The 26,514-nt window shown below is 43.5% G+C and overlaps 1 long non-coding RNA gene across 1 annotated transcript; it reads left to right on the top strand.

Annotated features, from left to right (window-relative positions):
• The first annotated feature begins 18,442 nt into the window (after positions 1-18,442).
• Positions 18,443-25,042, top strand: LOC309387966. The gene is made up of 2 exons (XR_014174701.1): positions 18,443-18,507; positions 24,007-25,042. It is a non-coding gene; the product is annotated as an uncharacterized lncRNA (long non-coding RNA).
• Positions 25,043-26,514: the final 1,472 nt, after the last annotated feature.

Below are 26,514 nucleotides of genomic sequence, written 5' to 3' on the forward strand. Positions count from 1 at the left end.
CTGTCTGTCTCTGTCTCTATCTATCTATCTATCTATCTATCTATCTATCTATCTATCTATCTATCTATCGTATCTATCTATCATGATATAAGGTATAGAAGATGTAGAAGATAAAAATATGTTGAGACTCTAGAAAGAGTGCAGAGAAGAGCAACAAAGATGATTAGAGGACTGGAGGCTAAAACATATAAAGAATGGTTGCAGGAACTGGGTATGTCTAATTTAATGAAAAGAAGGACTAGGGGAGAAATGATAGCAGCCTTCCAATATCTCAGGGGCTGCCCCAAGGAAGAGGGAGTCAAGCTATTCTCCAAAGCACCTGAGGGTAGGACAAGAAGCAATGGGTGGAAACTAATCAAGGAGAAAAGCAGCTTAGAACTAAGGAGAAATTTCCCGACAGAACAATTAATCAGTGGAATAACTTGCCTCCAGAGGTTGTGAATGCTCCAACATTGGAAGTTTTAAAGAAGAGATTGGATAACCATTTGTCTGAAGTGGTGTAGGGCTTCCTGTCTAAGCAGGGGGTTGGACTAGAAGATCTCCAAGGTCCCTTCCAACTCTGTTATTCTATTCTATTTGTGATGTATAAGAAGATATATACTGTATATGATATGGAAAGGTGATAGATAGATAGATAGATAGATAGATAGATAGATAGATAGATAGATAGATAGATAGATAGATAGATAGATAGATAGATGATAGATAGATAGATGATAGATAGATAGATAGATAGATAGATAGATAGATAGATAGATAGATAGATAGATAGATGGATGGATGGATGGATGGATGATAGGATACATATAGGTTTCTATCTATCATCTATCTATCTATCTATCTATCTATCATCTATCTATCTATATCTGTCAATCAATCAATCCATGCTAAATATGAACACATTTTCAATCAGCTAACCTGGTTTAACCTACTAAATCTGATTAGAAAAATTGTTCATATGTAGCAGTATGACTATAACTCTGTTCTGCTGCCCCGGATTGTTGCAAGTATCATCTCAATCAAATGCATTTTGTCATCCCATTTTTCTTCATTATCCATTCACATGTTGCATCCGCTGAGAAGTGAAGCCATTAATAAATTCTTACCTTTTGCCCTCAATTAAACATACCATCTTCAAGATGGATAGATAAAGGGGATTCCAACAAGACAAAAAAAAAACTCACTAAAGGGCCCCCAGTGATCCTTTGAACTGTGATCCTGCAATTAAATGGGATTGTAATTAATCCCATTTTCACGAAGCGAAGTGTCTTCTGTTGCAGGTGGTCTCCATATGAAATAAAAACTGTCTCTTTCCTGTTGGAAAGAGACTTTGGCTTGATTGGCACTCAGCACCACCAATTGTCTTCCTCAGGGCTGTCTTAACAGCATTATGGGCCCTGGACAAAGCAGTCTACTGGGGCCCTATGACAACCACTCAAAGGAAAAAAATGATTGGTAAAATTAAACAAATATTTATTTTATTGGCACTTCCAACAAAATCAGTGTTGAAACATTAAAACCATGCTGGTCAGCAACAACTAATCAACATGATAAACAACAACTAATCAACATAATAAAGCAAATCTAGACCGCATACTAAAAAGTGTATATAGTCAAGGCTATGGCTTTCCCAGTTGCAATGGATGGCTGTGAAAGTTGGACCATAAGAAAGGCTGAGCGCCAAAGAATGGAGGCCTTTGAACTCTGGTGCTGGAGAAGACTCCTGCGAGTCCCTTGGACTGCAAGGTGATCAAACCAGTCAGTCCTAGAGGAGATCAACCCTGACTGCTGTTTAGAAGGCCAGAGAGCTGATAGCCTGTAGAGATTCTCTGAGGACACAGATCACCTGAAGAAGCTTCTTGGATGAGAAGTGAAACGTCTTCAAAAGAAAGAAAAGAAACCAAGTCCAGTTGCCACCTGAAAAAACACCTTTGGGGCAACCATGGCCTGGGTGACTGAGAATCTCCACAGGCTTTTAGCCAGTCCCATAGTTTAATTAAATGCCATATTACCTAGAAATTTTCAACAACATCAGGGCGTTTCCTGTCTAATACAGGATTAGGAGAAATAAATACCCAGGCAATGCCAGCTTATCAGCTACTTTCTTATAAAACTCTGAGTTACCTTCAATGTTCAGTGTGCAGAACATCATGTCCTCACCATGGCAGTGACTGGCAATCTTTTCTTTTTGGACAAAGTTTATACTCTCTCTCTCTTTCCCCCCTTTCTTTTCTTTTCTTTTCTTTTTTTTTTTTACAAAAAATGTTCTTTTTTCACTCAAGGACTACAATTTCTAATTTTTTTTTAAAGTCTCCAAAGGGCCATTTGTCTTCTCCGAGACTGAAGAACGAAATGCGAAGTCCTTGGAGAAGCGGAGCTGAAGCGTAATAGAAAAAGACACCAAAAAAAAGGGGGGGGAAGCTGGAGAGAAGAATAAAAAGGAAATAGGACACTGAAGGAATCATTTCATCGGGATTTTTCTTAATTAGATAAACATGTTAAAATTAACCAATTAAATCAACATAAACAACAGATGCCAAGGAAGCGGATCTTTGTTTTTCAATCGCGTGTTCGCTCATTTGGGGAAAAAAAGAAAAAGAAATGAGTCAAATCAGATTCATGATGTACTTCTTGATTACCTCTTGCTTTGGGTGAAAGACAGGTACAGATAATCCTCGACTTACAACCATTCATTTTAGCGACCACTTGAAGTTGCAGCTTAGAAAGCCAAGCCCTTATCTGGGGATGAAAGTGCAAAAGAGAAACCATTTTAAGTAGGAAAGCACAGAAAAATATGAAGAACATTGTTGGAAGAAATGCATTGAGTTCCAAGTGGGGAGAAAGACACTGGATTCATGGAGACTGTTTTGAAGGATGGTATCAATGGTGGACAGGACCACGTGGTTTGAGCTCCTGGGCAAAAAGGCACATCGGGGTGAGAAAGAGATCCAGGGACGTGCAGTCAGGGGAGGCAAGGGAGGCAGAGCCTCACCTCTCTTCATGAAATAATAGTATATAATATTATATACTAGATAGATAGATGATAGATAGATAGATAGATAGATAGATAGATAGATAGATAGATAGATAGATAGATAGATAGATAGATAGATAATATTATAATATTATATACATCCGTCCGGCCGTGCCCGGGAGCTGCGGAGGCAGAAATGTTGTTGGCGCTCCCGGATGACGAAGGCACGAAAGCGACTTTCGTGCCTTCGTCATCTGGGAGCGCCAACAACATTTCTGCCTCCGCCCTCCGCAGCTCCCGGGCGCGGCCAGACGGATGTAGCCACAGCGACGCCGAGGCGGTCCGGGCGGACAAAAGGGCGAGCAAGGCAGCCTGATCCTTGGTCGCTCGCCCGCCGGACTGCCTCGGCGCCATTCTGGCTACCTCCGTCCGGGTGCCCCCGGGAGCTGCGGAGGCCGGAAGCAGAAATGTTGTCAGCGCTCCCAGTTGACGAAGGCACGAAAGCGACTGGGGAAAGCCGAGAACCTTCCTGCCTCTGCTGGATTTTGCGCGCTCCTCGCAACTGCAATATACAGTCACGAGGAGCGCGCAAAGTCCAGCAGAGGCAGGAAGGTTCTCGTTGTTCCCCAGTCGCTTTCAAGGACTGTGGAGCGCGAGCCAGCGGAGCACGCTCAGGAAGGCGGGGAATGGGATCACGTGTGCTGGAGGCTGAGGCAGCCTGAGCCTCCAGCACACGTGGTCCCATTCCCCGCCTTCCTGATGACGTCACCAGCCTCACCAGCCATAAACCTCACCGCACGTCACTGAAGAGATCTATACCCTCTGTTGGGCTTTGAATTTGAGCTTGTATTCCGATTGGTTGTCAGCTTCCCATGGGGCCATGCAGAGGCAACTCTGTAGGCTGTCCTGAGTCCCAAGTTTGGTTGAGCCTTTCTGGGTGATGATGTAATGAAAGGGCTTTTGGCAATTCCTCCTATGGCTCTACCTGAAGGAGGTAGATCTTTGTTATGTAGAATAGACTGGCCCAGACCTTAATGGCCTTAATGACAAAGGTGGGGGTGGGGGCTGAATTTCTGCCTCGCTTTTAGGGGAAATATTCTGCCCTTTTGATATTTCCTAAAATATCTCTTTTTCCTAGGAGAGGGGTGGGCGCTAACTTCCTACAACATCACCTAACTCTCCCTGCTTTCACAGCTGTATTGTATAGTAGTATTATCCTGTTTTATAACCCAATCTCTTAGGGAGGTATTCAGACAAAACCATCCTCTGTCCCCTATGTTGGAAGAAATATCCATCTGGTTCAGTTCCAAGCCAGGAGAAAGACCCTGGAAACATGGGTGCTAATTGGAAAGATGGTTTAATGATGAAGCAGAACCATCTGGGTTTGAGGTCCTGGACAGCTGACCACATGGAGTTGAGAGTGAGGGGTATTTATACCTTCCCTTGGGCTTTGAACTTGAGCTTCCTGTTCCTGTGCAAGAACATGTATTCTATTGGCTGTTGTAGGGGTTATGTAGGGGTCATAGCTGGCTCTGTAGGTTGTCTGAGCTCTCAGGTTTGGTTGAAGCCTGGATTGCTGAGATGAAGGAGCTTGTTATTCTGAAAGTTTATTCGGCAATTCCTATTGTGGCTGAGGGCTAACCCTACCTTTGCTTCAGATCTTGCTGCAGGGACTGCCCTCAGCTTAGTATCTGCGTGGGAGCTCGAGCTCTGAGTTTCTGTCTCCCTTAGGATTTTTATTTCTCTTCTAGGGGAAATAGTTTGTCTTGCCTTTTTCAATATTTCTCAAAATATTTAAATTCTTCGAGGAGAGGGGTGAGTGCTAACTTTCTATACCTATATACTTTTTTTCCCCTAGACCATGGAATACAACTGGATTTTAACTGGATGAATAGGATCCATAACAACTTATTTTTTAAAAAAACAGGAATGAATGTTATCTGAATCTCTGATTAATCTAGATTTTGCAGAATATTGAAAAGTGCTGGAGTGTAGCAGGGAGACCCATTAAAGCAAGTTGCTTCTTTGCTTTTCTACTGCTGACGTTCGTTTGACATACCTTTATACATCTAGAAAGAGTGCAGAGAAAAGCAACAAAGATGATTAGGGGACTGGAGGCTAAAACCAGTGGGGGTTCCGGCTGGTACGCCCCAGTACAGGTGTACCGGTGGCTGCTGGGAGCAGCGCCCACCGGAATGGTACCTCGGAAGGTCCACCTGCCCACCCTCGTTCCTTACCTGTATTTAAGCCAACCGGGCCACTTGCGCATGCAAGCACAGCATACGGAGCCTGCGTAACCTCCGCCGAGCATCTGGAGCATCGCAGGGCGGTGGTAGACACCCAGCCCCGTTTCAGTGTACCGGTTGCAACAGGATCTGGAACCCACCACTGGCTAAAACATATGAAGAACGGTTGCAGGAACTGGGCATGTCTAGTTTAATGAAAAGAAGGACTAGGGGTGACATGATAGCAGTCTTCCAATATCTCAGGGGTTGCCCCAAAGAAGAGGGAGTCAAACTATTCTCCAAAGCAGCAGAGAACAAGAAACAATGGGTGGAAACTAATCAAGGAGAGAAGCAACTTAGAACTAAGGAGTATTTTCCTGACAGTGAGAACAATTAATCAGTGGAACAACTTGCCTCCAGAACTTGTGAATGCTCCAACACTAGAGGTTTTTAAGAGGATGTTGGATATTCATTTGTCTGAAGTGGTGTAGGGTCTCCTTTCTAGGCAGGGGGTTGGACTAGAAGACCTCCAAGGTCCCTTCCAGCTCTGTTATTCTTTTCTATCTTAGATGACTTATGTGGTGTGAAATACCAACGATACATCATCATCTTACAGAAATTTTCTTTTCGATTGTAATTTAATGCAAATTTTAAACCCTTCGCCCACATATTCCCCCATTGTTTGAGTATCAGTTATATCCAAAATTCCTTGCCCAGTGAGTCCTGCTCTCATCTGTTATTCTGTTAAGTTTGCACCTAGATGTTGCCTTGTTCTGTTTTGGGTGACAACTCTAATTGCAGCCTCATTCCAACCTGTAGCACAGGGGCACGCCCGAAGTCGGTGACCATTCCAATGAAACAGTGGAGGCGAGGCCAAAGAGGACCTTTGAGGGTGGTTTGCCACGGCTGTAATAAAATGGCACAGCTGGATGTAGCAGTTGGCAATGGAAATCACTCTGAAGCTCTATTAATTGCTTCATTAATATCCACGGCCCAGCAACAAGCAGGAGTCCCATCAGGGTGATGCATATGTGTGAGATTACGGAGACTAATTCTGCTGACTTGTCCAACGTCTTGAGTGCTGAGTCAAGGCCAGCCCGGCACTCCTGGAGGAAGGAGCTTAGAGAAGATGACCCTCTGTTTGGGACCCCTTGCAAATACGAATTTCCCCACCTGAATATTAGTCTCTTCTTATGCTGTTCTGCGGCATTCTCCATTTCTTCAACTTTGTGAGTTGTGCTGCCTTAGATACCTGCAATATACTGTAGAATAGAATAAGTAGAGTAGGGTGGGGTGGGGTGGGGTAGGTTAGGGTAGATTCAAGTAGGGTAGGGTAGGGTAGAATAGAATAGGGTAGGGTAGAATAGAATAGAGTAGGGTAGAGTAGGGTAGGATATAGTAGAATAGAATAGGGTAGGGCAGAGTAGGGTAGGGTAGGGTAGTAAAAGGTAGGGTAGGGTAGAATAGAGTAGGGTAGGGTAGGATATAGTAGAATAGAATAGAATAGAATAGGGTAGGGTAGGGTGGGGTAGTAAAGGGTAGGGTAGGTAGGGTAGAATAGAATAGAGTAGGGTAGAGTAGGGTAGGATATAGTAGAATAGAATAGGGTAGGGTAGAGTAGGGTAGGGTAGTAAAGGGTAGGGTAGGGTAGTAAATGGTAGGGTAGGGTAGAATAGAATAGAGTAGGGTAGGGTAGGATATAGTAGAATAGAATAGAATAGAATAGGGTAGGGTAGGGTAGGGTAGTAAAGGGTAGGTTAGGGTAGGGTAGAATAGAATAGAGTAGGGTAGAGTAGGGTAGGATATAGTAGAATAGAATAGGGTAGGGTAGAGTAGGGTAGGGTAGGGTAGTAAAGGGTAGGGTAGGGTAGTAAATGGTAGGGTAGGGTAGAATAGAATAGAGTAGGGTAGGGTAGGATATAGTAGAATAGAATAGAATAGGGTAGGGTAGGGTAGGGTAGTAAAGGGTAGGGTAGGTAGGGTAGAATAGAATAGAGTAGGGTAGAGTAGGGTAGGATGTAGTAGAATAGAATAGGGTAGGGTAGAGTAGGGTAGGGTAGTAAAGGGTAGGGTAGGGTAGTAAATGGTAGGGTAGGGTAGGGTAGAATAGAATAGAGTAGGGTAGGGTAGGATAGGGTAGAATAGAATAGAATAGGGTAGGGTAGGGTAGGGTAGTAAAGGGTAGGGTAGGTAGGGTAGAATAGAATAGAGTAGGGTAGAGTAGGGTAGGATATAGTAGAATAGAATAGGGTAGGGTAGAGTAGGGTAGGGTAGGGTAGAATAGCAAAATTATCTTAATTTTGTGGCTTTTATTTCTATTTGAATTGTTAAATGTTGATGTATTTACCTCCTCCATGCCACACGCCTATTTATTTGATTGTACGTCGCCCCGAGTCCCTTCGTGGAGAGGGCGCGACTGATAAATCGAATAAAATAAATAAATAAATAAATAAATAAATAAATATAAATAATAGAATAAAGTAGGGTAGGGTAGGATATAGTAGAATAGAATAGAATAGGGTAGGGTAGGGTAGTAAAGAGTAGGGTAGGTAGGCTAGAGTAGAATAGAGTAGGGTAGGGTAGGGTAAAATAGGGTAGGGTAGAGTAGAGTAGAATAGAGTAGGGTAGGGTAGAATAGAATAGAATGAGGATTCTATAGTTGAGAACTATCTTGAATGCATTTGGGTCGATATTAAAGGTTGGGGGGGGGGAGAATGTCATTGCCATAGGTCTATACTACAGGCCACCCAACCAAGCAGAGGAAATACATGAACTTTTTGCTGGTCAGCTAACTAAGGTATGTAGGAAGCACACCACAATAGTAATGGGGGATTTTAACTACCCCGACATCAACTGGGAAACAAACTCTGCACCAAGTGGAGGATCCAACAGGTTCCTAACGAACCCAGCAGTCAACTTTGTTTCCCAAAAAGTAGAGAAGGGAACAAGGGGATCAGCCATATTAGACTTAATTCTCACTAACAGAGAAGAAATGATAGAAAGTGTTGAAGCCATAAGAACCCGGGGGGCAAGTGACCATGCAATATTGGAATTGAACATTATGCAAACACAAGTAGTAGAACAAAGTCAAACTAGAGTTTGGATTTTAAGAAAGCTAATTTCAATAAACTTAAAGAGAACTTGGGAAGAATTCCATGGATGAGAATCCTCAAGGGGGAAAGAACTCAAGAAGCTTGGGAAATTTTGAGAAATGAGATTACAAAAGCTCAGTCTAGTACAATACCAATGAAGAAGAAAAATAACAGCTCCCAAAAGAAACCAGCATGGCCTTAGCTTTCCTTACTTCATCTTTACAGGCTCGGGCTATTTGCTGATATTCTGCCTTAGTTATGTTCCCCTCTTTCCACGTTTTATACTTAACTTTTTTGTCTTTCAATTTGTACTCTCTGACCTGCGCAGAACATTATAAAATGACTAAAAAATATGCCGGCATGGGCAACTGGGAAACCGGTTTAAGGGCTTGTTCAGCCTGTCGTCCCTAGTGGTTCAGTGACCCAGTCGCAATTTCCACTACCAGTTCACCCAAACCAGTGCGAATCGGTAGCAACCCACCTCTGTAACTAATCAAGGAGAGAACCAACCTGGAAGGGTAGGAAGTTAAAACCCACCCCTCTGATAGAAAACTAAAATATCCTGGGAAATATTAAGAAGGCAGAATATTCTATTTCCCTGGATCAGAAATGGAGAAACATGTTTTTAGGCAGGAAGCAGACTCACTCTCAATAACCCCCACTTTTGTCAATGGGCCATTAAAAATGCCTGGGTCAGTCTATTCTGCATAACAAAGATCCCCCCTCAGCTCCAGGGTGATGGGATTAAGGCAGGATAGTATTAGCCCTTTACCCATCTCACCACAGGGCACCTGGGAACACAACCAAGCTTGGGACTCAAAAGACACGCAACCTACAAAGTTAGCTAAGCTCCTGGGAGTCTGACAACCAATCGGAATACTTTTTTTACACAGGAACAGGAAACAGAGAGTTGGGGCCGAACAGAGAGTATAAAAAACCCAGGAACTCTCAGTAAGCCCCTTCGCTTCTTTTTCTTCACTCTACATCTTCAAAGCATGTGATTCCTCTTTTTGCCCAGGACCTCAAGCCATGTGATCCTGTCCAATACAATATAATACAATAGTAGAGTTGGAAGGGATCTTGGAGGTCTTCTAGTCCAACCCCCTGCCTAGGCAGGGAACCCTTACCATTTCAGACAGATGGCTAACTAACATCTTCTTAAAGACTTCCAGTGTTGGGGCATTCACAACTTTTGGAGGCAAGCTGTTCCACTGATTAATTGTTCTAACTGTCAGGAAATTTCTCCTCAGTTCTAAGTTGCTTCTCTCCTTGATTAGTTTCCACCCATTGCTTCTTGTTCTACCCTCAGGTGCCTTGGAGAATAGTTTGACTCCCTCTTCTTTGTGGCAACCCCTGAGATATTGGAACACTGCTATCATGTTCCAATATCTCAGGGGTTGCCACAAAGAAGAGGGAGTCAAACTATTAAACCACTGTCCACCATTAAACCATCTTTCCAAGCAGCCTCCATATTTCCAGTGTCTTTTTTCTCCACTTGGAACTGAACCCAGAAGGACATTTCTTCCAACAGAACTAAGCAGAAATTTCCTGATAGTTTGAGAACAATGAATCAACTTGCTTTCAGAAGTTCTGGTTTCTCCAGGTTTTTAAGGAGAGACTGGGTGACCTTTTGTCTGAAATGATGCAGCGCTTCCTACTTCGTTGGGAGTTGGACTAGAAGGCCTCCTCAGGTCCCTTCCAACTCTGTTATTCCGTGAACAACAAAAAGTTACATCCAACGAGACCAAGACACAATGGACAGCCTGAAAAATCCTTTCCTATTTGTGTTTCTCTCTTATCCTTTTGAGAGGGAATGCAGTGGCTCAGTGGCTAAGATGCTGCGCTTGCTGATCAGAAAGGTCGGCAGTTCAGCGGTTCAAATCCCTAGCACCGCGTAACGGAGTGAGCTCCCGTTCCTTGTCCCAGCTTCTGCCAATCTAGCAGTTCGAAAGCACGTAAAAATGCAAGTAGAAAAATAGGAGCCACCTTTGGTGGGAAGGTAACAGTGTTCTGTGCGCCTTCGGTGTTGAGTCATGCGACATGACCACGGCGACGTCTTCGGACAGCGCTGGCTCTTCGGCTTTGAAACAGAGATGAGCATCTCCCCCTAGAGTCGGGAACGATTAGCACATATGTGCGAGGGGAACCTTTACCTTTACTTATCGTTTTTTGATCTCATTCAAAAGGCAAAATCATGTAGAGCCAGGGCTTAACCAGTTCCCTTTACCAGTTCCTTCCTTCCTCTCGTCGTCTTCTCTGCAGCTGAGATTGTAAGGACCTTCCCGCACACTTCAGAGCTTCTGCCTTGAATAGATCTGATGGCATTAAAAAAAAAACAGGGGGTCCCATCTGTCTGCTAGCCCATCACAATTGGATTTCAGGGCCTGCCTTTTGTCTCTCCCACTTTGGAGCGGATTTTTGAAAAGTCTCCCATCCAGCGCTTACAGCAATTAATGTTCTAAATTGCTAGCAAAAAAAATGCAAGGCCCAAACAAATACGTAAGAGCTCAACCTAGCTGGTTTGGGGGACCTTTTATTATTGTTGTTATTATTATCGGGATCTTAAGTATGGCAGAAACAGAAGCTAAAGACATGTCAGTCGATCATTCGTTGGGATATATATATATATACATATATATATAATCAGCTGTGCAGATTGGAGAGTTCCTTTGAGGTTTTTCCTTGCTCCTTTGTTAGGCAATACTAAGTGGATATAGAGTCTGGAGAAAGCTATTCTGCTATTATATGAGCTTTAAATAGGACCTAGAAATACTCCTGGATACAATTTGATTAAAAACTGGACTGGGAGTTAAAAAGAAAAGAGTAAAAAAATGGAAAAAAAGGCTATTCCATTTTCAATTTTGTGTGTGTGTGTGTGTGTGTGTGTGTGTTTTACAAAAAAGCCCTTTCCCTTCACAGATGAGGCCTCTTGAATGAATGCATAATCCATTTTGTTCATCTAGATATGTCTGTAATTTAAAGGGCAATAGGATCCTTCCGATGACAGGCAGCGGAGTTTGAAAAAGTCAGTATTTCTCCGGCTAATGGAGAATCCAGGGTGGGGGTTGGGGGGGGTGTACTTTGAAGTCACAATTGAAAATTGGCCAGATATTTAGGGACTGCATTGGGGTTTCAGCCTCCCTCCAGCAAATTCATGCAAGTAGTGCCTACAAACACAAGCGCTGGGATAGATGTTAAAGAGATCAGTTTTCTGCGATCTGGTGCTTTCCAGACTGAGCAGAAAACACAATTCTGTAAGGACAGGAGGCAGAGTTTTACTATAGGTATTCAACTGTTGCACGTTGGAATGGAGGACCAAAGTGTATTTTAAGAAGGCAATTGAGGAGAAGGAGGGAGGGAGGGAGGGAGGGAGGGAGGGAGGGAGGAAGGAAGGAAGGAAGGAAAAAAGAAAGAAAAAGAAAAAGGAGGGAGGAAGAGGAGAGGAGAACAGAGGAGAGGAGGAGGGAGAGGGAGAATGATGGAAGTAAGCAGAAGGGAGAGGAGGAATAAAGGAAGAGAAGGATTGAAGGAAGTGGAGACAGAAGGAGAAAAGGAGAAGGAGCAGGGTGGGATGGAGAGAACAGAGGAGAGGAGGAGAGGGAGAAGGATGGAAGGAAATGGAAGGGAAAGGAGGAGGGGGGAAAGGAAGGGAAGAAGGAAGGGGAAGGGGAAAGAGAAGGATGGGATGGAGAGGAGAACAGAGGAGAGGAGGAGAGAGAGAAGAAGGATGGAAGGAAGTGGAAGGGAAAGGAGGAGGAGGGGAAGGAACAGAAGGAAGGGGAAGAGGAAAGAGAAAGAGAAGGAATATAAGGAGAAGGGCTGGAGGGAGAGGAGAGGGAGAAGGAGAAGGATGGAAAGATGGGAAAAAAGAGCAGAAGGAAGGAAGAGGATGGGAGGGAGAGGAGAGAGAGAACAGCCAAAAAGTACCAAAGAAGGAGCAGGAAAGGAGAATGAGAAGAGGAAGAAAAAGGAGCAGAAGAAGGAAAACACAAAGGAGATGAAGAAGAAGGATGGGCACCATAAGGGAGGCTTTCTCATTGTTTCTCTTTCAGCATTTTACCACCAAAGAAGAGACAAAAATCAAATAAATTCAACCGCTCAGCAAGGGTTTACTGTCAGGATCAAACGCAGCCTCACCTATCAATTCCTACACGTTGCATGGCCAAAATTGACCTCCATGTTAATAATCCTTCTAATAATATTCCATTGCAGACTCTTGAATCTAGCCAAAAGTTTTCCCCTTGATGTTAGCCGTGTTTGAATCACCCCTTGGAGCTTAGGCTCACCAATTCCTCTCTCTCTCGTTCTCCCTGTCCCTAATTACTTTACAGTGTATTATCACACTTAGATGTGAGCTTTGCACTCTCTCTCCACCCTTTTTCCACACGTCTGAACTTGCAGCATTAGGAAAATGGTAATAAACGTTGGAACATTAACATGCAATTCCCCGGTGCTTTTGAAAAATTACTTCATAAATGCAAAGTAAAAATATTTCCTCCTTTTTTTATTACTTGACAATTACATCTTAAGAATTTCTTTTTATGTTGAAAAACATATGCAGATGGGCAAAGCCGACGCCAAAATGTAATTGCTTTCTTACTATAAGAATCAGATGTCATTTCCTTCCAACTCGTTTCTGAAAAAGAGAGAAGGGGGGGAGAGAGAGAGAGAGAGGAACAAATTGTTGTATACATTAAATTTTTGAGACATCGGATAGCATTCCTCAATTAAACTATTTAAATGAAAAAAGATTGCTCTACAGCTCTATCATATCGCCCCGAATAAAACCTCTCTTGAGGCAAATTGACTATGGCAGATACCAAATGTGCTGGTTTTAATGTGACTGGACAATCTAATAGAGGTCATTGGTAATTGTTATTATACACAATATTGCACTGTCAGAAAGCACCCCAAAGCAACATATATTATTTGAGATATCTGAGTTTCTTTGCGGCAAAGGGGGAGAAAGGAAAATGCTTATCTCGCCTTGCAAAAAAGAGATGAAAACAACCAAGGGAAGACAATCCCCCCTCTCCCGTTTCTTATAAGCATCCCCCTCCCCCCCAAAAAATCCCCAAACCCACCGTCGAAGAAAATAAACCCACACCCCCAAAAGAGGCAACGCGTTACTGAAAGGATAAGAAGGGACATCAATTTGCATGCATTGCGCGGGTGTACATTTATAGGTGTAAAAACGAGTTTGGGAATTATTGCGGTATATATTGCAATGTAAATGTCTTGCTGATGGGCCAGGGGTTTAACAAAAGGGAAGGTGAGTCAAGTCAGCTTTCCTGTCCTTGGATTCTCCCAAAGGGAATCTAGGCTAAAAGAGATCCAAGGAAGAAATGTGTGACAGACATACTAGCATCTGATGCTAGGGATGTAAGCTTGGAATGGAGATATTTGTGTTGCTGCAGCGGCCCAAAAAAAGTCAGCGCAATTCTAGGCTGCATTAGTAGAGGGACGGAATCAAGATCACGTGAAGTGTTAAAACCGCTTTAACGTGTCTTGGTAAGACCTCACTTGGAACATTGCATCCAGCTTTAGTTGCCACGATATAAAAAAGATGTTGAGACTCTACGGAGAGTGCAAAGAAGATCAACAAAAAGATTAAGCTAAGTCAGACATCAATCAATCAGAACAGAGCTGGAAGGGACCTTGGAGGTCTTCTAGTCCATCTCCCTGCTCAAGCAGGAGATCCTATGCCATTTCAGACAAGTGACTGCCCAGTCTCTTCTTAAAAAGCTCCAGTGATGAAGTACCCATGACTTCTGAAGGCAACTTCTGTTCCACTGGTTAATTGTCCTCATTGCTAGGAAGTTTCTCCTTAGTTCTAGGTTGCTTCTCTCCTTGATTAGTTTCCATCCATTGCTTCTTGTCCTGCCTTCTTGTGCTTTGGAAAATTGTTGACCACCTCTTCTTTGTGGCAACCTCTCAAATACTGGAATTCTGCTATCATGTTACCCTCTGGTCCTTCTGTTCTCTAGACTAGCCAAACCCAAATCCTGCAACCTTTTTTCATACATTTTAGTCTCCAGACCTTCAATCAGTTTAGCTGTTGTTGTTTTTTTGCACTTTTTCCAAAGTCTCAACATCCTTTTTTGTAATGTGGTAACCAAGACTGGATGCAGTATTCAGGTGTGACCTTACTGAGGCTTTATATATACATACATATAAAGAACGGTTGCTGGAATTGGGTATGTCTAGTTAAATGCAAAATAGGACTAGGGGAGGCATGATAGCAGTCTTCCAATATCTCAGAGGTGGCCACAAAGAAGAGGGGGTCAACCTATTCTCCGAAACACCTGGACAAGAAGCAATGGATGGAAACTAATCGAGAGAAGCAACCTAAAACTAAGAAGTAATTTCCTGACAGTGAGAACAATAAATCAGTGGAATGATCTGCCTCCAGAAGGTTGTTCCAACACAGAAGGTTTTTAAGAAAAGATTGGACATCCACTTGTCTGAAACGGTATAGGGTCTCCTGCTTGGGCAGAGGGCTGGACTAGAAGACCTCCAAGGTCCCGTCCAACTCTATTTTTTTTTCCTGAATGGCCACTTTTAGAAAGTCTTGATGGACACATATCGGGCCATTCCATGCCCCTCTCAGTGAAGATAGGGGAAATCCCAAAGTTACGTGTCAAGATCAGTGGTGGGTTCTGGCTGGTATGGCCCAGTATGGCCGTACCGGTAGTAACCAGGAGCAGCTGACACTGTACCGGTACTGTGACTCATTTGGCCCATCCACCTGCCCGCGTTATATACCACTTTTTAAAGCACCTGGCGCCTGCGTGAGCTCCAACAAGCAGCTGGGTGTCCCAGGGGCGGTGGGGTGCGCATGCTTGCGCAGTGCATGTGCATGAAAGGACATGCGGCCCCGTGAGCATTGTACTGGCAGCGTAGGGGAGAGGAACCCACCACTGATCAAGATCCAATTTTCTACTCTACAAGAATGAACTACTGAAATGTTAGTGTTTGATGGTGATCACTTATAAGCACTAAAATGTGACACATTTTCCTTTGGTTGCTGTTTTTTAAAATATATTTTGAATCCCTCCCATGGTGGCAATTCATGTGCCTTGTCAAGTTCTGGGTATCACAATTTCCTAACAAAATCTGATTCATTGGTCTCATGAATGTAGATTGACATTCACTTCCTTTGTCAAGATAACCCATGAGTGATATTTTCCCAGAACGGGTATAAAACAGATTTGAAAGATCCTTTCCTGATTTCAGATCATAAAGGTAATCCTCAGTCCACGATGAGAAATGAGCTCCAAAGTTTCTGTTCCTAAGCAAGACCGTGGCTAAGTGAGTTTTGCCCCATTTTATGACCTTTTTTGCCGCAGTTGTTAAGTGAATCGCCCCAGCTGTTGGTTTAGTACAGGGGTGTCCAAACTTGGGAACTTTAAGACTTGTGGACTTCAACTCCCAGAATTCCCCAGCCAGCTGGGGAATTCTGGGAGTTGAAGTCCACAAGTCTTAAAGTTCCCAAGTTTGGACACCCCTGGCTTAGTAACACTAACTCAACTGTCAAGTGAATTTGGCTTTCTGTTGACTTTGCTTGCCAGTCCACAAGTCTTTTTTTTTAAGTTTTATTGGTTTTTTCAAGTATTTTGGGGAAAAGGGTACATAAATGTGGAGAAAATTTTTGACAGCTACATCATACGGAAGGTGGTACTTCCCCGGGGTCTTACATCTCTCTCTTCAATGCCAGAGTTCCTGAGCCAACATGACTGGAGGAGGAATTCTGGGAGTTGAAGTCCACAAGTCTTAAAGCTGTCAAGTTTGAACACCGCTGGAGTTTTTTTTTCTAAAGGGTTAGGGGTGCAAGGGTCTTGTAACTTGACAGCTTTAAGACTCGCACACTTCAATGCCAGAGTTCCTGAGCCAACATGACTGGAGGAGGAATTCTGGGAGTTGAAGTCCACAAGTCTTAAAGTTCCCAAGTTTGGACACCCCTGGCTTAGTAACACTAACTCAACTGTCAAGTGAATTTGGCTTTCTGTTGACTTTGCTTGCCAGATCGCAAAAGGGGAACATGTGACCCGGGGCCCCGCAACCGTCATAAATACGAGCCAGTTGCCAAGCGTCCAAATCTTGATCATGTGACCATGGAGAAGCTGCAATGTAAGTGTCAAAAATGGTCATGCATTGGTTTTTTTCAGTGCCATTGTAACTTTGAACGGTTGCTAGGGGCGGGTTTGAATTTTTTTTACTACCGGTTTGGTGTGCGTGGCTAGATGGGGGGCATGTAACTGACTGGGATTGGCCAACGTGACATCACTCACGCGCACTCAGTCACATGACCCACTCTTCACCAAGCCATGCCCACCGAAAGGGTGGTGAAAAGTAACGTTGGACCCAAGACCAGCCGTGATGGGTCTCTGAACCATCTCAGCATGCATTCAGCAAGCCGCTGCACCTTCCTGTCTATAGGTGCACATCAGGTAGTTTCATAGAGATAGGAAAGAACAGAATTCAAGGTCAGGAGAAGCTCTGGGTAAATGGAAATGACTTGCATCTGATGGAGAATAATATTCATGAGCTAAACATACCTACACTGTGCCTGAAAAAAATTCTCAGAAGGAGGTGAATTTAATTTTATCCTAGCAGGTCATTCATACTTCTAGGATGCTTAAGGGGGGGAAAAAACTAGATTTAAAGTTTAAAAAGAGATTTTACGAGATTTAAATTTTAAAATTGAAAATATGCAGAAAAGTTCATGTCTGAACATGCAATGAATCAGCACATGGGTGGGGTCTGGCAGACACTACCGCCGATTTATTCATGTGCGCACTATGCATGCACGCATGCATGTGCAGTGCAATTAAAATTGTTCTGGGCGTGCACAGAACTCAAAAACAAGATGACAGCATCTATGGCGCTGCTTGGAGAACCAGTTCGGGGGCATGGCAGCCCTGGGTCGTTGCTGGTTCCAGCGACCCAAGCTGCCAAACCACTACTGGTTCAGACGGTCTGAATTGATAGGAACCCACCACTGAATCAGGATTAAGCTTTGAAGTTTAATGTCTGGCGATGCTTGGCAATGCTCAGGAACCTTTGAACCAGGGGTGGGTTCCTGCCAGTTCTAACGTCTTCCATAGAAGAGGTTCCACAAATCTACAGTGCCGTTTAGAACCGGTTCCAGCTTCCTCCCCCCGCCCGTCCGCACATCATCAAGATGAAGAGCGAGAGGAGGAATTCTGGGAGTTGAAGTCCACAAGTCTTAAAGCTGTCAGGTTTGAACACCCCTGGGGTTTTTTTTTCTAAAGGGTTAGGGGTGCAAGGGTCTTGTAACTTGACAGCTTTAAGACTTGCGTGCTTCAATGCCAGAGTTCCTGAGCCAACATGACTGGAGGAGGAATTCTGGGAGTTGAAGTCCAAGTCTTAAAGCTGTCAAGTTTGAACACCCCTGGGTTTTTTTTCTCTAAAGGGTTAGGGGTGCGAGGATCTTGTAACTTGACAGCTTTAAGACTTGTGTGCTTCAAATGCCAGAGTTTCTGAGCCAACATTTGGGTTGCTAAGCAAGAGCGTTGCTAAGTGAGTTTCACCACATTTTACAAGTTGGCCACGCCCACCCAGTCACATGACTGCCAAGCCACTCCCACTCAGTCACATGGCCGGCAAGCCACTCCCACCCGGTCACATGGCCAGCAAGCCACTCCCACAAAGCAGGCCACACCTACAGAAGAGGTTCTAAAATATTTTGAAACCCACCACTGCTTTGAACTAAGGTGTACAATTCAGAATCCTCAAAAAGAATAAAGGTCCTGCTAAGTTTGCAGAGAGGCCCCAGGCCCTTTCCTTAGGTTGCAATAAAGCCATAACATATTATAATGTGACAGAAGAGGGGAGGGAATAACTCTTAAATACAGGAGGAATAATTGTTAATTGTACTTTATTACTCGGCTGAAACTGTAAACTGAAACCAATTATTTGAAGTACAATTGCTGGAAGATATTTCAGGGGGTCATATATATTCCTGTTGAGAGGACGGAAGGAAGGAAGCAGGGGTGGGTTGCTGCTGGCATTACTGCCAGTTCAGGTCTGCACCTGCGCACAACGTTAGAAAAGGGGGGGGTACATTTTTGCAATGAAGATTGTTCTGCGAATGCGCAGAACTAAAAATCAAGATGGCGCCGTCACTGATAGAACCGGTTTGGGAGCATGGCAGGCCGAGTTACTACTTACTCAGCCGAACCAGTCTGAACTGGTAGGAACCCACCTCTGGAAGGAAGGGAGGGAGGGAAGGAGGGAGGGAGGGAAGAGAGAGGAGGGGAGGAGAGCAGAGGAGGAGAGGAAGGATAAAGGGGAAAGAAAGACGGGAGAGAGGGAGAGAGGAAGGAAGGAGGGAGGGAGGGAATGAGGGGGGAGAGAGGAGGGGAGGTGAACAGAGGAGAGCAGAGGAGAGGAAGGGGAAAGGGGAAAGATGGAAGGGAGGGAGGGAGAGAGGAAGGAAGGAGGGAGGGAGGGAATGAGGGGGGAGAGAGGAGGGGAGGTGAACAGAGGAGAGCAGAGGAGAGGAAGGGAAATGGGGAAAGAATGAAGGGAGGGAGGGAGGAGGGAGGGAAGGAGGGAAGGAGGGGAGAGAGAGGAGGGGAGGTGAACAGAGGAGAGCAGAGGAGAGGAAGGAGAAAGGAGAAAGAAGGGAGGGAGGAAGGAAAGGCTTAGGAAAATCATGACAGCATTTTCCAATACTTGAAGGGCTGCCACAGGAAAAAACGGCATCAGTTTTTCCTCCAAAGTATCCAAAGGCAAGGCAAGACACATGGGTGGAAGCCCATCAGAGGGAGATCCAATCTGGAAATGAGGTCATACATCTATAAAGATACATCGCTATAACTAGTGTAGGGATAGAATGGAGAATCAAACACATAGATGTCCTGAACTCCTTGGGCAAAAAAATACGTAAGGAATATAATTTTTTTTTTGTGTTTTTTTTAAATTTTCTCCCGAAGATAAAATACATTTTAAAAAAAACTAGAATTACAAAGGAAACTCCACAAAAAAGAAAAGAAAAAAGTGGATGTAAGAAATATAAAATGAACAGTAAACATATAGTATCCGCCCTAGTTGAATGCTGATAATTATTATAATAGGTAAATAAGTATAGCACCCTATAAGTATTTCTCTCCTGATTTCCGCCAAACTGAAATGCTTGTCCTACGTTTATGGTCCTCATCATATTTTAATACATTTCACTTGCCAAGAGCTTAAAGTATCTATGGTTTGGCATCATGATATCCTTTTATAAAAATTTTACTGAAGAATCACAGAGAGAATGAACATTTTTGTCTAAGAACAGGAGTCCTTTAAAAAAAAAATGATTTTGTCCATAGTAATAGATGAATAGCGACGTAGCCCCTTTCCTGTTAGTGCTAAGAATCTCTCTGGGTGGAAAAAAACAACACAAAAGAACTTTCGCTTGTTCAATGGAACAACATTATCTTCCATTTTCCCCACTTTCTCGGGCCTAGCAATGCACAAAAACCATGTAATTACCACCTGACATAGACGTGATTGTGAGGGCCTGAAAATCAGGAACGCTAACTCCTCTCAAAATAAATTTCAATCTGAGGCTGTGAATTTTACATTGAAATGAGGTTTTTCTTTAAAACCCTGGAGAGAAGCGCCTCGGTATGCGAGCATTAACAAATAGCTCAGCAAATCTAGGCTAAAGTGAACATTCAATCTGAGGAGGTCATAGGCAGAATCCACTTTCCGCTGCAGAATGGCGGAGCAGAGAAAGCCAAAGTTAACCTTCCCAGAACAGGCGCGACGGCAACTGATTTATTTGCCTGTTTTGGCTTTCTAAGTCTGGGCTTGTCCTCCCATGGGTGTGTGGGTTGTGTGTGTGAGAGAGAGAGAGAGAGGCAGAGAGACAGAGGCAGAGGCAGAGAGAGATACAGAGAAAAAGAGGCAGAGAGAGAGAGAGAGACAGAGGCAGACAGAGACAGAGGCAGACAGAGACACAGACAAACGATAGACAGAGAGAGAGAGAGAGAGAGACAGAGAGAGAGACAGACAGACAGAGAGAAACAGATAGATGGACACAGAGAGAGAAAGACAGAGAAAAAGAGAAAGCGAGACAGAGACAGACAGAAAGAGAGACAGAGAGGGAGAAAGAGACACAGACAGACAGATGGACAGAGAGAAAGAGACAGAGAAAGGGAGAGGGAGGGAGAGAGACAGGCAGAGACAGAAAAAGAAACAGAGACAGACAGACAGACAGAAATAGAGAGAGACAGAGAGAGAGAAAGATACAGAGAGAGATAGACACACAGACAGACAGACAGACAGACAGAGACAGAAAAGGAGACAGAGAGAGACAGAGACAGATAGACAGAGAGAGAGAGAAACAGAGAGAGAGAGAGACAGACAGACAGACAGACAAACACAGAGAGAGAGAGAGACAGAAAGAAATAGACACACAGAGAGAGAGAGAGACAGACAGAGACAGAAAAAGAGACAGAGAGAGACAGAGACAGATAGACAGAGAGAGACAGAGAAAAAGACAGAGAAAAAGAGAGAGAGAGAGAGACAGGCAGACAGACAGAAATAGAGAGAGACGGAGAGAGAGAAAGAGACAGAGAGAGAGATAGACACAGAGAGAGAGAGACAGACAGAGACAGAAAAAGAGACAGATAGACAGAGACAGATACACAGAGAGAGAGACAGAGAAAAAGACACACACACACACACACACACACACACACACACAGATGGAGATAGGGAAGGAGACTAGAGAGGATGTGGTAAGTCAAGGCCATAGTGCAGGCTTGACTTGCACTATGGCCACACAGACTGTGTGTGTGGGGGGGTGCTGCTGGTACATTGTTCTGGGGCCCATGGAGCGAAAAGGGGACCCATGAAGGGGATTTTTTTAAAAAAAATTGAAAACCAAATTTTTAAAAAGAAAAACAACATTGGGATATATACTTCACACTCTATACTTTGTGTGCATAGCGAAACTGCCTTGCAGCCTTGTTTGACATAACCTTTATTAATCCGAAACTCAGTGAATAGTTATTTATGCAATTTATTGCATTTTAATTTCATTGTCTTCTATGTAATGTTGGATAATGTTATTGGTGGGCCGACTGTTCGTTTCAATGTGTCCGTGTGTAGGTGAGGGGGCCCATATTAGTCTTGTTCCAGCAATTAAGAATCCTCTCGGTGGCCCTGCCATAGTGGTCCCAGTGATGATATGTCCATGCGAGCAGTGACTTCTAAGAGCTCTCTGTCCACAAAAGTCCATTGCTAGAAACAGCTTAAGATCCTGCGCAGAGCCTTCAAAGCAGGGGTGAAATTCAGCAGGTTCTGACAGGTTCTGGAGAACTGGTAGTGGAAATTTTGAGTAGTGCGGAAATACCACTTCTGGCTGGCCCCGCCCCATCTATTCTCTGCCTCCTGAGTCCCTGCTGATCGGGAGGGAATGGGGATTTTCCAGTATCCTTCCCCTGCCACACTCATCAAGCCACACCCACAGAACCGGTAGTAAAAAATATTGAATTTCATCACTGCTTCAAAGTCCCAGGCCTATGGTAGAGGGTGTCTCCCCCAAACCTGGTAGAGTAAGGGGTCCCTAAGACACCCACACCCACACCATAGACTGGCCGCAGTGCTGGAGGTGAGCAGTGGGTGAGTGAGCGAAGCTTCATCTGTACTAGCAGTTGCTCCCTAGGGTTACCATCACTGCCCAAGCTCCACTTCAGATCATCAGCGTGGACCCCACTGTAAGTAGTGCATCCTAGAGAACCAGGTTGCACGCTCCTCTTCTCCTTCCATCTCCCGGTCCATGGAAAAGTTGTCTTCCAAGAAACCAGGTCCCTAGTGCCAAACATGTTGGGGACTGTAGTGATGGAGAGCCTGACAGTGGTGAAATTAAAAAAAAATACTACTGGTTCTGTGGGCGTGGCTTGGTGGGTGTGGCAGGGGAAGGATACTGCAAAATCTCCATTCCCTCCCCATTCCATGGGAAGGATACTGCAAAATCTCCATTCCCACCCCACTCCAGGGGAAGGATACTGCAAAATCTCCATTCCCTCCCCACTCCAGGGGAAGGATACTGCAAAATCTCCATTCCCTCCCCACTCCAGGGGAAGGATACTGTAAAATCTCCATTCCCTCCCCACTCCAGGGGAAGGATACTGCAAAATCTCCATTCCCTCCCCACTCCAGGGGAAGGATACTGTAAAATCTCCATTCCCTCCCCACTCCAGGGGAAGGATACTGCAAAATCCCCATTCCCTCCCCACTCCAGGGGGAAGGATACTGCAAAATATCCATTCTCTCCCCACTCCAGGGGAAGGATACTGCAAAATATCCATTCCCTTCCCACTCCAGGGGAAGGATACTGCAAAATCCCCATTCCCTCCCCACTCCAGGGGAAGGATACTGCAAAATCCCCATTCCCTCCCCACTCCAGGGGGAAGGATACTGCAAAATATCCATTCTCTCCCCACTCCAGGGGAAGGATACTGCAAAATATCCATTCCCTCCCCACTCCAGGGGAAGGATACTGCAAAATCTCCATTCCCTCCCCACTCCAAGGGAAGGATACTGTAAAATCTCCATTCCCACCCCACTCCAGAGGAAGGTTACTGCAAAATCCCAGTTTCCTTCCAATAAGCTGGGACTCGGGAGGCAGAGAATAAATGGGGGCAGGGCCAGCCAGAGGTGATATTTGCCGGTTCTCCAAACTACTCAAAATTTCTGCTACCGGTTCTCCCGAACCTGCCAGAACTGGCTGAATTTTCCCACCTGAGGCCTGAGATTGAAGGAGATACAGTCATACAGACCATTCATAGAGGTGAGAACATATTTTTATTTATCTATTTATAAACTTTTAGCATTCACCCCAACATGACCAAGAGGTACTTATGGACTTATGAAAGCATCCACTTTCAAGTCAACATCCAGTCCTGGTGACTGCCTGGACAAAATCCTTCAGCTTTCATAAGAAGATGTGGTTTCTCTTTGCCTTCTTCTTCCAAGGGTTGAGAGAGAGAGAGAGAGTGGTCCAAAGTCACCCAGCTGGCTTTCATGCTTATGGTGGAACTAGAACTCACAGTCTCTTGGTGATTGGTCCAAAGTTATCCAGCCGGCTTTCATGCCTAAAGCGGAACTAGAACTCACTGTTTCTTCTGTAATGTTCTCATCATGTGCTAAATAAGGATAGGATAGGATAGGATAGGATAGGATAGGATAGGATAGGATAGGATAGGATAGGATAGGACAGGACAGGACAGGACACTATACAACACAACACAACACAATAACAGAGTTGGAAGGAACCTTGGAGGTCTTCTTGTCCAACCCTCTGCTCAGACAGGAAACCACACTTCAGACAAACTATTGTCCAATCTTTTCTTAAAAACCTCCAGTAATAGAAGCACCCACAATTTCTGGAGGCAAGTTATTCCACTGGTTAATTGTCCTATCTGGTAGGAAATTTCTCTTTAGTTCTAGGTTGCTACTCTCCTTGATTAGTTTCCATCCATTTGCTTCTTGTCCTGCCCTCAGGTGCCTTGGAGAATAGTTTGACTCCCTCTTCTTTGTGGCAGCCCCTGAGATGTTGGAACACTGCTATCATGTCTCCCCTAGTCCTTCTTTTCATTAAACTAGACATACCCAGTTCCTGCAACTGTTTTTTATATGTTTTAGCCAGTCCCCTAATCATCTTTCTTACTCTTCTCTACACTCTTTCTAGAGTCTCAACATCTTTTTTTCATCATGGCGACCAAAACTGGATGCAGTGTTGGAAGACTGCTATCATGTCACACCTAGTCTTCTGTTTCATTAAACTAGACATACCCAATTCTTCATATGTTTTAGCCTCCAGTCCTCTAATCATTTTTGTTGCTGAATAATAAGCAACCTGACAGAAATGTGGGAGAAAGAAGCTGATGTCGCTACGATACGATGTGCAATCTCGGGGCTCCGAGATCGCAGTTGATACTTTTGCCACTGGACGGTCCATCTGGACCTAAACCGTCCCGAAGAGATGGTGACAGCCAAGAGTACGTCTTGCTGATCTCAGGGACATCGCAAAGTCCCTGATTGATCCAAGAGAATCTCTTCTAGACAGTGACAAAAAGCACAGCCTCAAGCTGCTGAAGTCGGGACAGCTCCACAATGGAAGGAAAAGCGGAAAGAGAAAGTGTGTCCATCTGGTGAGGAAATTTTATTTTTATAAAGGACTGCCCCAAAAAGATTGAAGTTAAATTAAATTGGTAAAGAAAAGGGGAAAAAGCAGCAGAATTAACCATTCTTGGACAGTGTGTTATCTTTTTTTATTTTATTTTTTCTATCGATGGAAGTTTTGTGAATATTTTTTTACTTTTTAAAGTGAACGTTTCGGATTTTCTTCTTCTATTTCTTTTTTGATCTATGGATTAAATGTTTTCCTTTACTTCTACAATATTGGTTGGATGGATTTTTTCTTTTTATTTGGTTTCATCTAAGAACTTTATTTTTTCCAAGGCTTGAAACATAAAGAAGATTTAAAAGGTATATAAAGCGGGTAGCAACCTTAGAGGGAAAAGAAGTTATTACTGCCACTTGGAGGTTGGCGGTGAGACCTGGAAACAGTGCTTTTTCTTTGTTCCCTTTGATCATTTTGACCTTGCACTTCAAAGGCTTCAGCTTGTTTATAAAGAAGGGCATGGATTGTTTACGCAGGTGCTCTCTGGATGTTTGTTGCTAGTTGGAATGAAGTGAAAATAAAGATTTGTTTTTAAACTAGAGTGGCAGTGTTTATTAATTGCAAGGATGACACTACTTTAAAAAGAAACCGTAACACTACAACAGATTATGTCGGGAATTCAAAAATTATTAGAAACAACAGAGAATTGAGAAGAGATTGGAAAATTTTGGAAATGATGAAAAAAGGGGGAAAAGTTAGTTAAACTTAGTCAAACTATTGCTAAATAAATGACTGATAATGATAATAATGTAATAATTTGTATTGATAGGATAAAAAGGAAATTGGATAAAAGTTGTAAACAATGATTAAGAAAAGAGGTTTAAAAACTTTATTAAACTTTTTTTTTATTTTGAATGTGTTATAAAGGAATAATGTGATTGGATGATATTGAAAATAGATAAGGGGATAGATAAGGGAATGCCACTATGTGGTTTTGTTTTAAATTTTGGAATATTTGTTATAAAGGGACGTTAAAACAACTAATAGTCATATGAAGGATGAAGGATGATGATAGCAATATATATATATAACTATACGTGATGTAAAGTAGATAATTTGATATGAATTAGAGGCGATGATGGTGGAAGGGATGCACGAAAACTGTGTAACCAACTGACACACTTTCTACAACTTTGTAATGGAGGGTGATTTTATTTGTTTTTATTTAAAAAATAAAGAATTTTGGGGAAAAAATGTGGGATTTTTGTCAGAGACAAAATGGATGATGGGACTGAGGATAAGCAAATTGATATCAAAGGAAGGAGGAGATGAAAAAGAATTAACGATTGATTTAATAAAAGAATCAGATTCCTCTAAATCGGACAGCTTTGCCCTGAAAAGAGACCAACAGGACAGTTACAGTAGGTCACATAATCATTCTGCAACTAGTTGTGATTGGATCACACCAAATGCTAAGCAAGACTTGTTGAAGCAAAGCACAGTTGGAAGAACAGTTCTTGTGTCTAGTTCTTCGTCTTCCTTTCTAAAGGGATCCAATCAATGATTTGAGGATACTAAACTGATGCTGCACAGTCTTCAGATTACAATGTTGCACATGGAGTGATTTTGGGGTACACTCAGAATTTGGCAGTAATGCTACTAACAGGCAAACCAGGACATGCATGTACTGTAATTACTATTCCAGCTGACCATTTTTGGTAAGCTTCCCTTGCTAAAGAATACTGTTCTGAAATCCATATGATTTTCCAGGAAGAATCAGCAGTTGTTCTGTAGAGACTCTCGGTCCTCTGGGTCATGGTTGCCCCAAAGGTGCTTTTTTTTCAGGAGGCAACTGGACTTTCTTGTTTGTTTGTTTTTTCTTTTGAAGACATCCTTTGAGGCAACCATGACCTGGAGGGCTGAGGATCTCTACAGATGTTTAGCTATACAATTTGGGATGGACCCCCTTTGAATGGTGTGGGAGTAGGAATGGATTTCCAGAGGGAAAAAATTGCAGACTACGGGGACCATTTGCACCACTCAGGTGACACAGATAAGCCTCTGTTGGAAGAT

The sequence above is a fragment of the Natrix helvetica genome (genome assembly GCF_964273705.1).
Source record: "Natrix helvetica genome assembly, chromosome: 2".
Classification (NCBI taxonomy): Eukaryota; Metazoa; Chordata; class Lepidosauria; order Squamata; family Natricidae; genus Natrix; species Natrix helvetica.